This window comes from Balaenoptera acutorostrata, chromosome 15 (genome assembly GCF_949987535.1).
Source record: "Balaenoptera acutorostrata chromosome 15, mBalAcu1.1, whole genome shotgun sequence".
Lineage (NCBI taxonomy): Eukaryota > Metazoa > Chordata > Mammalia > Artiodactyla > Balaenopteridae > Balaenoptera > Balaenoptera acutorostrata.
In genome coordinates, this window is record NC_080078.1 from 27,184,481 (window position 1) to 27,201,933 (window position 17,453).

General features: G+C 36.0%; 1 protein-coding gene across 8 annotated transcripts in view; it reads right to left on the reverse strand.

The window, feature by feature from the left end:
• The window catches only part of MRTFB (myocardin related transcription factor B), a 196,910-nt gene that overhangs the window by 129,068 nt on the left and 50,389 nt on the right, over window positions 1-17,453 (reverse strand). For 2 of the 8 annotated variants that reach the window (XM_057530123.1, XM_057530125.1), the window contains exon 3: window positions 15,490-15,533. The exons of the other annotated variants lie outside the window; for them this stretch is intronic. The gene's annotated coding sequence lies outside the window, so the exon portion shown is untranslated. The remainder of the gene's footprint in view (window positions 1-15,489; window positions 15,534-17,453) is intronic. 8 annotated transcript variants of the gene reach the window in all.

Here is a 17,453-nt window from a genome sequence, read left to right on the forward strand (position 1 = left end):
CCAAAGTTAGCTTAGCTGTGAAAGCAAAGGAAAAGCTCTTGAAGGAAATTAAAAATGCTACTCCAGTGAGCACATGAATGATAAGAAAGCAAAACAGCCTTATTGCTGATATGGAAAAAGTTTTAGTGGTCTGGACAGAAGATCAAACCAGTCACAACATTTCTTTAAGCCAAAGACTAAGCCAGAGCAAGGCCCTAACTCTCTTCAATTCTATGAAGGCTACGAGAGGTAAGGAAGCTGCGGAAGAAAAGTCTGATGCTAGCAGAGGTTGGTTCATGAGATCTACGGAAAGAAGCCACCTCCACAACATAAAAGTACAAGGTGAAGCAGCAAGTGCTGATGTAGAAGCTGTAGCAAGTTATCCAGAAGATCTAGCTGAGATAATTAATGAAAGTGGCTACAATGAATAACAGATTTTCAGTGTAGACAAAACAGCCTTATATTGGTAGGATACTTTCATAGCTAGAGACTTTCATAGCCAGAGAGAATAAGTCAAACTCCTGGCTTCAAAGCTTCAAAGGACAGGCTGACTCTCTTGTTAGGGACTAACGCAGCTGGTGACTTTAAGTTGAAGCCAGTGCTCATTCACTACTCTGAAAATCCTAGGGCCCTTAAGAATGATGCTAAATCTACTCTGCCTGTGCCCTATAAATGGAACAAAAAGGCCTAGATGATAGAAATCTATTTACAACACGGTTTATTGAATATTTTAAGCCCACTGTTGAGACCTACTGCTCAGAAAAAGATTCCTTTCAAAATATTACTGCTCATTGACAGGGCACCTGGGTCACCTCAGAGCTCTCATGGAGATTTACAATAAGATTCATGTTGTTTTCATGCCTGCTAACACAACATCCATTCTACAGCCCATGGATCAAGAAGTAATTTCAACTTTCAAGTCTTACTATTTAAGAAATAACATTTTGTAAGGCTATAGCTGCCATACATACTGATTTCTTTCAATGGATCTGGATAAAAAATAAATCGAAAACCTCCTGGAAAGGATTCACCATTCTAGATGCCATTAAGAACATTTGCGATTCATGAGAAGAAGTCAAAGTATCAACATTAAAAGGAATGTGGAAGAAGTTGATTCCAACACTCATAGATGACTTTGAGGGGCTCAAGACTTCAGCAGAAGAAGTAACTGCAGATGTGGTGCAAAGAGCAAGAGAACTAGAATTGGAAGTGGAGCCTGAAGATGTGACTGAACTGCTGCCATCTCATGATAAAGGAGTTGCTTCTTTTGAATGGTTTCTTGAGATGGAATTTAATCCTGGTGACGATGTTGTGAAAACTGTTGAAATGACAACAAAAAATTTACTTTATTTACATAAACTTAGTTGGTAAAGCAGTGGCAGGATTTGAGAGGACTGAATCCAATTTTGAAAGTTTTCCTGAGTAAAATGTTATCAAACCGCAATGCGTGCTATAGAGAAATTGTTCATGAAAGGAAGAGTCATTCGATGCAGCAAACTTCATTGTTGTCTTACTTTAAGAAATTGCCATAGCCACCCCCATCCTGATCAGTCAGCAGCCATGAACACTGAGGCAAGACCCTCCACCAGCAAAAAGATCACAACTCACTGAAGACTCAGATGATGGTTAGCATTTTTTAGCAGTATTTTTAATTAAGATACATAAATTGTTTTTTAGGCATAATGCTATTGCACACGTAATGGACTACAGTATGGTGTAAACATCACTTTTATATGCCCTGGGAAACCCCAAAATTTGTGTGACTTGCTTTATTGTGAAATTTGCTTTACTGCAGTGGTCTGGAAGCAAACCTGCAATTATTTTTGAGGTATGCCTGGATTTTCTCCCGGTCTATGGCTTACCTTTTTGCGTTCTTAATAGTGTTTTGTAAAGAGCAGATGTTTTTAATTTGAGGAAGTCCAATTTACCAATTTTTTCTTTTATGGCTCATGCTTTTAGTGTTGTAGCTAAGAAATCTTTGATTAACCCAAGGTCACAGAGATGATCTCCTATGGTTTTTTTAGATATTTTATAGTTTAATATTTTACATTTAAGTCTATGATCCACTTTGAGTTAATTTTTGTATCTGCTGCGAGATATGAATCAAAGTTTTCTGTTTTTTGCATAAAGATATCTGATTGTTCCAGCACCATTTGTTGAAAAGGTTATCTTTTCTCCACTAAATTGTCTTTGCACCTCTGTTGCAAGCCAGCTGACCATGTATATGTGGATCTATTTATTGACTCTATATATAGTTCCCAGAAAGGAGAGAACCACAAAGGAGGAGACTCTAAATTCTGTGTATAAACTCTGCCCAAGTCTCTGGCTGACCCCTAAACTATGCACATGCAGGACAGGTTCCCAACTCCTTTTACTAAAGCATAAATAACAGAACTGAGATCTCAGCTGCTGCTCACCATTGGAAAGACAGAGTTTGCAAAGGTGAGTTCAGCAAAGTTAACTGCCTGCTAAAAGAAAATAATGCTCTAAGAGGGAAACTTACAGAGTCCAGAATCTCCACAACTGTCCATCCAGAATTCCATATCCAACAAAAATACCCTTTAATAATGAAGGCAAAATAGTCACCAGCAGACACACACTACAAGAAATGCCAAAAGAATTTCTTCAGGCTGAAGGAAAGTAATGCCACATATTACTTGGGTCTCAGTAATGAAAAGCATCAGAAATGGTAAACATGTAGATAAATACCAAAGACTAGTTTTTCCTGTTGATTTCTTTAACATTACCATTCCAAGTAAAAATTATAGCACTGTGTTATGGGGTTTATAATGTATGTAGATGTAATATATATGATAATTATAGCATAAAGGATGGGGGAGGAGTAACCGTATTACAACATTCTTATAAATACTTCTATACATTATAAAGAAGTTGTACCATTTTAACTTGAAGTAGACTGAGAAATTAAGGTTGTACATTGTAATTCCTAGAACAACCATTTAAAAAAAGACATAGTTTTAGCTGAAAAGCCAATAGGGGTATTAAAAAGGAATTCTAAAAATACTCATTCAACTTAAAAAGAAGGAATAGAGAAACAAAAAAGAGATGGGACAAACAAAAGCAAATAGTAAAATAGTAGACCTAAATCCAACCTTATCAATAATGATATTAAATGTAAATGGACTAAACATTATGATTAAAAGAAAGATTGGGGCTTCTCTGGTGGCGCAGTGGTTGAGAATCTGCCTGCCAATGCAGGGGACACGGGTTCGAGCCCTGGTCTGGGAGGATCCCACATGCTGCGGAGCAACTGGGTCCGTGAGCCACAACTACTGAGCATGCGCGTCTGGAGCCTGTGCTCCGCAACAAGAGAGGCCGCGATAGTGAGAGGCCCGTGCACAGCGATGAAGAGTGGCCCCCGCTCGCCGCAACTAGAGAAAGCCCTCGCACAGAAACGAAGAACACAGCCAAAAATAAATAAATAAATAAATAAAATTAAAAAAAAAAAATTGACAGAATGGATTTTTCAAAGTCTAAAAATGTATGTCTATAAGTGACATGCTTTAAATATGAAGACATAAATAGGATGGAAGTAAATAGATAGAAAAAGACGGGTCACACAACAAGATGCCCAGCAAGGCTGGAATGACTACATTAACATCAATCAAAGTAGACCTCAAAAGGATGTGTTAGGTAGGTGAATTTGCATGTAAAATGGCTTATTTTGCTATGAAATATTAAAATATGACTCCTAGATTTTTTCAAAATTATGAATTTTCATTTCAAATTATTTATTCATATAAAATAAAATCTGTTAATAGCAAATTAATTCTAAGATACAAGTACCATAATGCCCTTTTAATGGCAACATGTACAAACTCTGAACATTAGCGCTAATGATTTGGAAGATCCTTTAGGCATACAATTTAAAAATATTTTCATGCACTATTATCTGCACTTCATATCGAAGAATTTTTTTCAACCTATTATTCCTTGACATTATGCTCACCTCAAACTCCCACACAGCCCTCCAAATTAAGAACACTATAAGCTAAGAAAATCTTTACAAAATGTAGCAAAAGAAAAAGTGTTCAAAATTTTTAACTTAATATTCATGAACATTTTTAACAGAGTACAGACTCTTTCTATTCTGAAATTCTACTACCAAATTTGCAAGCTGTCATCTAATATCTACTTAAATGCTTGATAATTTTGTTTTGAAATTGAAATTCAACATCAAACATAAAGAAACACTCTCTGTCCAACAGTCTCTAATTGAGATGTTAAAGAAATGGCATTAGAATGAATTCTTTCATTGGGTCATAATCTAGTTATGAAAGTAAGGCAATCATTCAGCTTTAATAATACAAACTGTGATAAAATATTAATTTGTCTAGAACTGACAGAATGAATGACTATGGAGTTAATATCTGACACGTCCCAATAATATAACTTCATTCCAAAATGAAACTAATCCAACATTTATCCAACGCTAGGTCAAAGCACAGCACAACACTAGTATAAGATCAACCTGGGATATGGCTTCTGCTCTCAAAAAACAAACCACTTCATTGTCAGATACTACACCAGAGACAGAGAAAATAACACAGGAAAAAACAAGAGGCATCACACTTTCATTTGTCCATCTATTGATTCACTCGTATCTTTTTTTCTCAATGGAGTCAAGATAACACCAATAATGATCTTATATTTAAAAAGATGCTGGGCTAAGGTAGTTCCCAAATCAGTGCTAACGTTTGTTTTGAACCAAGTGAAGTCCAAAGCCAAATCTCTTTCCACTGTACCTTACTGCTCATAATGACTAATTCGTGTGAAATATTAATAAGTAGTATATAATCATTGCTATATAAAAGAAATGCTAAATAATAAAGGAGTTCAAAGAATATCAATATCAAACTTAAGAAGTTTAATATATAATCAGCCAAATGCAGACAGGTAGAATATCCAAATACACTCAACAAGAAATGTTTTAGCAACAGCAAAACTGTTGTCCCTGCCCTTAAAGCTCCCCTGAATTACAAATATTAGGGAAACACCTGGCTAACAGCCCGCAAAAATTTATTTACATTCAAACAAGATAAAACTTGGATCAAGAAGTTCTAAGACAAAGCTGACTACACACAAAAAGTAATTTCTGCATTAGAAGAGTATTTACTATTAAGTCCCATGATCAAACAAATTGAAAATTTCACATCAAATGCACTTTTGAGAAACAGAATTTTTTGTCATCGGGTTGGGTAAATTAGTGATATCAACCTTAATTGATTATTTTATTCTATCAATTCTCCCTTCAAAGCTCCCGGTGGCAATTTGTTAAACATATAATGTTAGAGCTCAAAATTTATTTATGAATATAAGAACAAAACTCCTGTCAACTGTATATGCAAAGATATTTTCTAAATATTATACAGCTGTTTCTGTATTGTGCTCTAAATAAAATTTCTTAATGGTATCAGGAATTCAGGATCAAGTCTGTTTACATTTTTGTATAAGTAACATTCTCCTCCCAGTTTTATAACTGGGGAAAAAAAACAATCACAAAAAGGAACACTTCATCCAATTTGTCCATATGCACTCTTAACAATTAGGATGGAACCAGAAAATCAGAGTTCTAAAAGCACATGTTTCTACACAAATATTATTTTACTACATACTGTTTTCATTAACTATTATTATTATGAAAAGTATTTTTGTTCCCCTATTTTTTCTAATTTAATTCCTGTTTTGATTACTTGAATGCACTTATATTTTCAAAGACTGTGGAAGTTCATAGAATAACAGAACATTTTAGCTGAAAGGTATCTTAGAATCTATGCCTAGTAGGTGCTTCTCACTCTTCCTCACAATATAATCATTTGAAGAACTTAAAAAAAAAAAAATTCCTAATGGGTAGGGGTAAAGGAGAGTCTCTCCATAGACTTTGATACAGTTACTTGAAAAGAGTGATTCTAATGTGTAGCCAGTGCTGAGAATCATTGACCTAGTGGAACCCCCTTATTTTATGGAGAGGATAAATCATTTGCCCAATGAGTGAGAAGAGAGGTCAGAACCAAATTATTATAGCATGTGTGAAAACAACAGAATATAAGTAGGTACAAAGTGCTGTGGAAACCAAAAGAATTAAATGTCTAATTGTATTTGGGTAAGTTAGGAAAGTCTCCCAGGATGAAAAGGACTTTGCAGACACAGAAGTTTTTCTCATTAGTAAAAGTACAGTGGCATGAACAGCTATCATCCAATAGCAAAAAGTCTGATGGGGCCAGTGTAGAAAGAGCATAACATGGAGAAGCAGAAGACAAGGCTGGTGCAGTGAGTTAAAGCACAATTGTGAAGAAGTGTTAAGAAACAGTGATATGATCAGATTTGTATTTTAGAAAGATCATTCTGGCAGAGGTATGTTACTGATAAAAATCTCATGCTGAATAACCAATGTTGGCAAGGATATGGAGAAAAGGGAACCCTCCTACACTGTTGGTGGGAATGTAAATTGGTGCAGCCACTATGGAAAACAGTATGGAGGTTCCTCAAAAAACTAAAAACAGAGCTACCGTATGATCCAGCAATCCCACTCCTGGGTATATATCTGAAGAAAACAAAAACACTTATTTGAAAAGATACATGCACCCCAATGTTCATAACGGCACTATTTACAATAGCCACGGTACAGAAGCAACCTAAGGGTCCATCAACAGACAAATGGATAAAGATGCAGTATATATACACAATGGAATACTACTCAGCCACAAAAAAGAATGAAATAATGCCATTTGCAATAACATGGATGGACCTGGAGGGTATTATGCTTAGTGAAATAAGTCAGACAGAGAAAGACAAATACTGTATGTTATCACTTATACGTGGAATCTAAAAAATAAAACAAACAAGTGAATACAACAAAACTGAAATAGACTCAGATACAGGTTACAAGCAGGGAGAAGGAAGAGGGGGAGGGACAAAGATAGGGGTAGGGGATTAAAAGGTACAAACTACTCTGTATAAAATAAATTAGAAGGATATATTGTACAGCATAGGGAATATAGCCAATATTTTATAATAACTATAAATGGAGTACAATCTATAAATATTTTGAATCACTATGTTGTACACCTGAAACTAATATTGTAAATCAACTATATCTCAATAAAAAAGTTAATAAATAAAATATGGTTACTGATTAGTCCAAGATGTTATTGGGTTGGCTAAAAAGTTCCTTTGGTTTTTAAGTAAAAATAAAAGACACATTTTTCACTTTCACCAAGAACTTTATTGAACAACGTATTCACTGTTTTGTTCCACTACCTTCGGCCATTTTTCAGGCAACTTCGTAATTCCATCTTCCCAAAACTTTTTATCTCTTTGAGCAAAGAACTGTTCCAGGTGCCTTTTACAGTCTTCCAGGGAATTGCAATTTTTTCCATTAAGAGAATTACGTAAAGACCGAAATAAATGGAAATCCGAAGGTGCAGTGTCTGGTGAATAAGACGGATGAATCAGAACTTCCAAGCCAAGCTGTAACAGTTTTTGCCTGGTCATCAAAGAAACATGCGGTCTCGCATTATCCTGATGGAAGATTATGCGTTTTCTGTTGACTAATTCCAGACGCTTTTTGTCGAGTGCTGCTTTCAGTTGGTCTAAGTGGGAGCAGTACTTGTTGGAATTAATCGTTTGGTTTTCCGGAAGGAGCTCATAATAGAGGGCTCCCTTCCAACCCCACTATACACAACATCACCTTCTTTGGATGAACATCAGCCTTTGGTGTGGTTGGTGGTGGTTCATTTCCCTTGCCCCACGATCTCTTCCGTTCCAAATTGTTGTACAGTATCCACTTTTCATCGCCCGTCACAATTTGTTTTAAAAACGGAACGTTTTCATTACGTTTCAGCAGAGAATTGCATGCCAAAATACAGTAAAGGTTTTTTTCGCTTAACTTACGTGGAACCCAAACATCAAAGCGATTCACGTAACCAAGCTGGTGCAAATGATTTTCAATGCTTGATTTGGGTATTTTGAGTATGTCGGCTATCTCCCACGTGGTATAACATTGATTGTTCTCAATTAATGACTCAATTTGATCGCTATCAACTTCAACTGGTCTACTCGACCATGGAGCATTGTCCAGCGAGAAATCTCCAGCACAAAACTTCGCAAACCACTTTTGACACGTTCGATCAGTCACAGTACCTTTCCCATACACTGCACAAATCTTTTTTTGCGTTTCAGCTGCGTTTTAACCCTTCTTGAAATAATAAAGCATAATATGCCAAAACCGTTGTTTTTCTTCCATCTTCAATATTAAAATGGCTACACAAAAACTCACCAATTTTGGTAAGTTTTTTTTAAAATGCACGCTGATATGACAGCTGTCACATACAATCTAACAAAATTGTTTCAAATGAAGTTAAAGACAACTAAGCGCTACTAGAGCCATCTTAACGGAAAAAGAAACCGAACGAGCTTTTTGGCCAACCCCATTTTTAAAAATCTCATGCTGAAAAGCTGACAGACTAAGTTAAGATAGTGGAAATGCAGAAAGGGGAATAAATTCAAAAAATATTTCAGAGACAACATTTCAAGGCTGAATGACTGGCTCATTTGAAAGGTAAAGGAGAATAAAGAATTGAAGGTGGCTGACCTAGGCAGCTGGAAAAGCTGGCAGGCAGGGATGAGTAGTGGGGAAGGTGCGTGTTCACTGTGAGAGACTACAGGCCCCTCAGAGGAAGTTCTGAGAAAGGCTGTGGCTGACAGGACAGCTATTTGGTTTGAAGCAAATCACTTAACCTCTCAGGGATCTGGTTTCCTAATTCAAAACAATGGAAATGACAAATGAAAAGAAGAAAAGGGAAGAGTATTTACTACATTTCTATGTACTCAGTTTGGCACTAAGTTTACTCTATGCTTTCCTTAACTTTGCCCTAATGACCTCCCTGTGGGCAGGTATTACTCTCATTTTACAGATGAGAAAACCAAGGCTTGGAAAGGTTAAACAAAAGTGAGAGATTAGCGCAAAAGCCGGGATTCTGACTTCAGAGCCCGTAGTCCTCCTAAAACAATATATTTATGTGCCAAAGCTCAAGTGAGTTGGAGCAAATAACTGGGAGAGACAGATGTTACTGGGGTAGGAGGCAGTGGTGCGGAGGGGAGAGGCGGCTGTGGAAGGCTCCGTGGGCACGATCCTTCACACACGCACTGAAGGCTCAGGGTGGGCTCATTCACGGCTCCGTGCAGACCCCGTCGATCAGGCAGTTACGGCGACCAGGGCTGAACAGGAGCAGCAGCACCCCCCCACCCCGGCTTCGCTTCGGGGCGCGTGAAGAAAACACTCTGCTCTTCCTGTGCCCCTCGAGCAAACACTCAAGGTGCAGCTGGAATTACACTCCAGACTGGAAGAAGATGAAATCTAAAATTGTAGATGTACTGCACATAAACAGGACATGCTTTTGACATCAGGTTATAATTCTTTCAAATAAACAACTTCTAAGCAGGGTTTTTATTTGTAGCGGTTGGATTTTTATGTGTAGCCATTAAATACATAGCCGAAATGTACTATAAATATACAGAACACTGACAATACACTACATAGAAGTTATATAACTGCTCTTCTGTGCCTGAAGTGGCTGTTATAGCTCTAAACATGCCAATGTGATGATTTATTTTTTTTTAACTTGTTTACTGCAGACATGTTTCAAACGAACGTAACATGGAGCAAAATGCATACCTAACACTCTCCACAGTGAGACATTCTGAGGTACTGTAACATTTACGTAAAGAATGTTTCTGAAATACTCATTGTAATCCATCTATAAATAAAAATTTGAATTAGCAAAAGTTTAAAACACATGTGGCTTTTAAATTACTATCTAAAAAGACACAAAGAACTAGAAAATTTTATTTGTTCCCCAAGTAAAACACCCAAAACCCAAGTCTTTTTAGCTTGGACAATGGCATTTTCCAAGTTTATTCAAAATGAGTGATTCTCAGAGAATAAGAATTGATTGGAGGATTAATTTTAAGCTGAGATGATTTTCATATTTATCAAATACTGGGTTAAAAACAAACTCTAGTTTTGTTGAACCATAAATTAGCCTTTGATCTAAATGCTAAGAAGTAAATATTTATAAACAGATTAAACAAATGTTTTACTTAACAGATAAAAAATATACTGCACTCCTACTTCTGAGTTCTCTAAGGCAGGGAGAGGAGGTGGAAGGGAAAAGGAAGAAGGGAAGAAGGAAAGAGAAAAACAGAGAAAGAAAGGGGAAGAGAAAGGGCCACTAAAAGGAGGGCAGTCTCTTCTTGCTGTTTTCTAGCTCTTTACACTTCTTGATATTAGAAATCAGTAAATCTGAATTTAAACAAAGATATTAAACAAAGTATTCTAAAATGCATGAAGAAAGATGAAGTTTAATTTACTTGTCCAAGCTATCTTGACTAGTTAAGTAGCAGAGCTGGGACCATGAGTCCTCCTGGGTACGAGTCCCCTTAACTTATAATCTAGTTCTTTGGTTCCTAATTAATCAGAAGAGAAACCCTCTTGTCTAAGGCAACCACGCCAGATAGTAAGTTGGTAAACTGAAAAACTCAGTTAATAGAGGAGTCATTACAACTGATACACATAAATCTTAAGACATTTTCTTTTAAGTTAGAATGCAGAAATGTCCATGTGTTTGCCAGTATTCCAACACAGGGTCAAGGCCATCTCTTTGCAGATGTGTCAGCTCTCTGGCATAAACCACCACTATCTATGACTCCTAGTTTCCATTTCTTTAAAGTAGAACAAAAATTTAAAGGATTTTGAGCACAGCATGTGTCTATATTTTTACAATTCTGAACCCAATTTATTTAGTTTCTCGCCCACACCCGATTCAATAGTATTAAGTAACATGGCTTTGTGGTCCCAGACACGTAACATTTTTGCATTCATAGTTCATCAGTTTACATAATATTTAGTTAACCTGCATAATTATGATTACTACTACTACTGGCATAAACATATTTAGGAATAAACACAGCTGACTTCTGGTTAGCACATAACTTCATTAGTGAGAGCAGAAATGCATCACCAGACTTCAGTGTCACCTCCTCATCACGCCCATTCAGTGTGTCCTGGGACAAAGGGGTTGGAGAAGGCTGGTAATCCCGCAAGCCGAACAAGTTTAGGATGGATAAGACAGGTTCCACTCCGAAACATTTTAAAATTGATGTTGATGCCAAGGGCACTTCAAATTGGAAACGATCTTTTTAAGTTTTCTGGAGTCTGTTAATACAAATTACTTCATAGATATTATTTCATTAATGTCTAACTTCATGCAAAATATGTTAATATTGTACTCTGAGACAACAGTTCAGAGTACATACCAAATAAATGTTAATATTCAGAGTTTTATAACAGTACTCTAGCAGATAGTACAATTATACATAAGTTTCTCATGCCGCTAGTTAAATACGAAATAATCTATTCTCAGTGTATCATAGTCCTTTCAAAATACTTGTGAATTCTTCTCTCCATTAAACACACTTTGGTATACATCATAAAACAGCAATTTCAATCAGCTGTGAAATAACAGTTGTGGATAAGTGTTTTTTGTTGTTGTTAATTGAGATACAATTCACATACCATAAAATTCACCATTTTAATGTGTACAATTCAGTGATTTTTAGTACAGTCACAAGGTATGTAACCATCACTACCTAATTCCAGAACATTTCATCATATCTAAAAGAAATCCCAACCCCATTAGTAGTCACTTCCCAGCCAGGAAGTTACTACCCCCTCCCAGCCCTTGGTACCACTAACCTACTTTCTTGTCTCTATGTATTTGCCTATTCTAGACATTTCATTTAAATAGTTTTACTTCCTTTCTAATCTGGATGACTTTTATTTCTCTTCTTGCATTATTTCCCTGGCTAGACACTCTGTACAATGTTGAATAGAAGTGGCAAGAGTGGATATCCTTTCTTGTTTCTAATCCAAGTGGGAAAGCTTTCAGTCTTTCACCATTAGTATGATGCTAGCTGTAGGTGTTTCACAGATGCCCTTTATCAGGCTGGGAAAGTTCTCTCTTATTCCTAATGTTTTGGGTGTTTTTATCATAAAAGGGTGTTGGATTTTGTCAAATGATTTTTCTGTATTCATTGAGATAATTGTGGGTTTCCCCCCTCTTTATTCTGCTATATAGTGTATTACATTAATTGATTTTTAGATGTTAAATCAATTTTGCATTCTTGTGATAAATCCCACTTTGCCATGGTATATAACCCTTTTTATAAGCTGCTGGATTTGGGTTGCTAGTGTTTTGTTGAAGATTTTTACATTATATTTACAAGGGATATAGTCTAATTTTCTTTTCATGTGCTGTCTTTAACTGGTTTTGGTATCAATGTAATACTGGCCTCAAAGAATGAGTTAAATGTTTCCTTGTCTTCTATTTTTTGGAGGAGTTTACAAAGAATTGGAGTTAATTCTTCTTTAAATTGGTGGAGCCATCTGGTTCTGGGCTTTTCTCTTTGGGAAGTTGTATGATTACTCATTCAATTTCTTTGCTATAGGTCTATTTCAGATTTTCTGTTTCTTCTTGAGTCAGTTTTGGTAGCTTGCATCTTTCTAGAAATTGGTCCATTTCATCTGGGTTGTCTAATTTGTTGACATGCAGCTGTTCATAGTATCCCCTTATAATTCTTTTTATTTCTGTAACATTAGTAGTAATGTCCCCACTTTCACTCCTGATTTTGGTAATTTGAATCTTTTCTCTTTTTTTCTTAGTCTAACTAAAGCTTTGTCCCCTTTTTTTGATCTATTCAAAAACCTACTTCTGGTTTCATTGATTTTCTCTATTTTCTTTAATTTTTAGTTCTGCTCTAATATTCTTTATTTCCTTCCTTCTGCTTGCCTTGGGTTTAGTTTGTTCTTCTTTTCTAGTTTTGTTAAGGTGGCAAGTTAGGTTACTGATTTCAGTTTTTTGGAAAAGATATTCTTAAAGTTCCAGACTTTTCACAAAGTGATATAATATACATCTTAATGCACAGTATCCACATTATCCTTACAATGTGTGGTATTCATAAATTTCAAAAAGCACTTATTATTATGTTCAAACTAGTTAAGCTTAAACGTTCCCAGAAGCATTTCTACAACACTGGAGTATAAGAGGACGAAAATCGCTTCAGATATCAGAACCACCATACCCTGTGCACACCTCACCACCTTCTGAACATACCCAATGATGAAAATGTCTCATTCCTCCACAGGCAGTCCTTTTCATCTCAGAGAATTCTACCACAATGCCCTTCCCCACACTGAAAGGAAACCATCGCTGCAGTAGGTTGTAGTTTCAAAAAGAAGACACGACACTATCTTCAACCCTACATATTCTTCTTACAATGTGACTTCGGCATTCTTCTCATCAAAAGGTGGGGACTAAGCTGCCTCTGCTTGAATTTGTGCTACTCTGTGCTACAGGGTAAGGGATGTTACATGACTTACAAGATTAGGTCATAATAGGTCTGCCTAGGTCTCTTGGAATACTCATCTTTGGAGCTGCTGAGATGCCACGTAAGCCATCTGACTGCCCTGAGGCTGCTATACGGTGAGGAAACCAAAACTAGCCCATGACTAAGCTGAAGTGAAGAGACAGACAGAGATGCCCAGCCAATCACCAGCTACTTCAGCCACCTTCCCTTGCTGTTGCAGTTTCAGTCACTGTCTGACTGCAACCAAAAGAGAGACCAAGCCAGAACTGCCCAGCTGAACCCTCCTCAAATCGCTGATCCACAGAGGTCATAGAAGATAAGTAACTGTTGTGGGTTTCAGCCACTAAGTTTTGGGGTGATGTGCTACACAACAATAGTAACTGGAATATTTACTCTAGGCAACATGTACTCCTTAATCCCAGAGTCTGCACCTGGGATCATGAAGACTAAGTCCGATTAATTTTTCAATACTGGAAATACTAAAAAAAAATCATAGTTGATTCTCAGTCTTCTGTGAGCTTATTAAATCATTTGACAATTTTATTTTAAATCATGGTTTCACTTTTCACAATTCTGGTCATATTAGTCTGAATTAGTTAAAAGACAGTTTATCTACATTTTCTTAATTATGAGACCCAGAACTATATCCAGTCCTCCAATGACGGTATACATGAACTGTTGAGAAATGCAGGAAGACTATGTCACTCACTGGTGAGGCTTTTATTAATTTGGTGTGAGTTCATATGTATAAACTTTGAATAAAATCCTTTTCCACAGGGAATGGTATAGTACAGGATATCAGTTCAGAGTTAAGGTTTTGGAGTTAGACAAATACGGTGACAAAATTCAGCACTATCACTAAGAAGCTATATGACCTTCAGTAAAGTGTATAACCTCAATAAAGCATAATTCTTCATTTATAAATTGGGGTCACAGTACCCAACTCATGGGATTATGACGAAGGTTAAACGTAAGCACACAAGTAGCTACTGTTATAATGGTTTCTCCGATCACAATGTTCCTCATCCTCTTCCTGTTGAACTGATTTTTTGTTTGTTTTGATCCAAGGTCAGGGCCTCACATTTACCTCTATTAAAGTAGCTCTTATTATATACAGCCCATTGCTTCACTCACTTATGATCTTTTACACAAATAACCGTTTATAGAAGATGTAGTGGAAGAAAAAACCCCATTAACAATAGCAACAAAAAGATAAAATATCTAGAAATAAATGTAACTGGGAATGTACAAAATCTTTATAAGGAAAATGTTAAAACATGACTGAAGAACTCCAGAGAAGACTTGAAGAACTAGAGTGTATTATATTATTGGATAGGAAGACTCAGCATCATAAAGATGTCTGTTCTGCCTAATTCAACTTATAAAATTTAAATGATTGAAATAAAAATACAAAAAAGATTATTTTTCCTTTGGAAGTGGGGTGGGGAACCTAGACAAGTTAATTCTAAAGCCCTTTTGGAAAAGAAGAAAACAAAACAAAACAAGCAGAAGTTGTCTGGAAAACCAATGAAAAAGAGGAGAGAGTGCTACTAGACCTAGCATATATTAAAATACATTACAACGCCTCAATGATTAAAACAGTATGATATTAGTATACGAAGTGAGAGACAGGAAGACAAATGATACAGAAGAGAATGTCTAAAAATTAGATACATATATGCATAGAAATTTAGTATATAATAAAGTTGGAATTGCAAATTAGAGTTAAAAACATGGACTTTTTGAAGAAAGATACTGGGATAACTGAGTAGCCATTTGGGGGAAAAAAAAGTTAGAACCAAACCTAACATAGTTCAGCAGGATAAATGGCTCATGAATCAGAGAATTAAAGGTTAAAATATGAGATGAAAAAGGTTATAGAAGAAAATACGGGAAGTCCTCCATAGCCTTGGAGTGGGGAAAACCTTTCCATCACTCCAACTCCTGAAGCCATAAAAAAAGATGGATAAATTATATAATTATATATGCATATGTATTTATATGTATATTCATATAAACTTCTACATGCCAAGAAAACCATAAACAAGATGAAAAGTGACTTACCAGGAAGTCTGTATTTGCAACTTACAATACACAGAAATAAGCTCCTACAAACAGAAAAGGAAAAGATCGATAATCGAGATTTTTAAATGAGCAAAGGATATGAATAAAGCTCAGAGAAAAGGAATGTTCTTTTAAAATATGACAAGATGCCCAACCCTCCTCACGAAGAAAGAAATGTTAAAACTACCACGAGAAACCGATTTCATTTAGATTGGCAAAATTCTGAACGTTTAATAACACAGATAGGCAAGACTGGGCCTTACCTCGTAAATTAGAGGAATATAAAATGGTACAACCTTTATGGATAAAAATTTGTCAACATCTATTAAAATTACAAATGCACTAACTCTTTGACCTAGCAATTTATCGTCCGGGAATTTACATGTTCAAAATGAAACTGTAGGTGGGACTTCTAGAATGGCAGAGAAAAGAGCTCAGCAAATCCTGTCTCTAATGGCAATGATAAAACAAGACAAAATTGCCAAAAACAACCTTTTCAAAACTCCAGAAATTGATGAAAGGCATATACCAAACGGAGAAACATTTATTCAATAAAAAAACTACTGAACCTTCATTTAAAAAAAAATATTCTGTGGCATTTTGCAAATCACATCTACCTGGTAAGGAACTGATTGCATCCAGAATATAAAGGATTTAACATTCAAAATAAAAGACAAAAAATTTCCAATTTAAAAATGGGCAAAATATTTGAATAAGCATTTCACAAAAGATATACAAATGCCTGATAAACACATGAAAAGATGCTCAGTATCATCAGTCACTAGGGAAAATGCAATTAAAACCACAATGAGATACCACTTGACACTAGAATGGCTACAGTAAAAAAGACAGACAATAAAAAATGATGGCAAGGATGTGGATGGAGAAACAGGAACCTTCACACAGTGCTGGTGAGAATGTAAAATGATACAGCTACTTTGGAAAACCATTTCATTTGGTATTTCCTTAAAGTGTTAAATATAATTTTACCATGATCCAGCAATTCCACTCCTCGTTATCTACCCAAGAGAGACGAAAACATAAAATCCACACAAAGATGTGTAAACAAACGTTTATAGCAGCATTATTCATAATAGCTCAAAACTATAAACAACTTAAATGTCCATTAATTAGTGAATGGATTAACAAAATGTGGTATATCCCAATGGAATATTATTCGGCCACCAAAAAAAAGGGAAGAAATACTGATATAACACAAACAAAACCAAAAAACATTATGCTAAGTGAAAGAAGCCAGATGTCAAAGAACACATGTTGTATGATTCCATTTATATGAAATGTCCAGAAAAAACAAATCTGTAGAGGCAGAAAATAGATTAGTGGTTTTCCAGGGTTGGAGATGGGAATAGGGATTAACTGTAAATGGTCAAAGATTTCTTTTTGGTGTGATGAAATGTAAAATCAGATTGTAGTGATGGTTGCCCAACTCTGCAAATTTACCAAAAACCATTGAAGTTTACACTTTTAAATGAGTGAATCTTATGGTATGTAAATGATACCTCAATAAGGCTGCTTTCAAAAAGTATTGTAATCTGTGTGTGAATGCTTATAGGAGCTTTATTTATAATTGCCAAAAACTGGAAACAACCCAAACATCCTTCAATTTGAATGGAATAAAACACTGTGGTGCATGTGTATCACAGAACACCACTGAGCAGTAACAGGGATGAGCCACTGACAACTGCAACAATTAAGGCAGAATCTCAGATGCGTTATGCTAAGTCAAAGAAGCCACCCTCAGAGGGCTTCAGTACAGGGACGCTGCAAGAAAGCCAAAGCTACCGGTACAGAGAACGGATCCCTGGCTGCCAGGAGTGGGGCTGATACCAAAGAGGAAGCCAAGGGAGCTTCAGGAGGATGGAACTGTTCTGTATCTTGACTGTGGGTGTGGTTACACGACCCTATATATTTGTCAAAAATCAGAACTGTACGTCAGAAACATT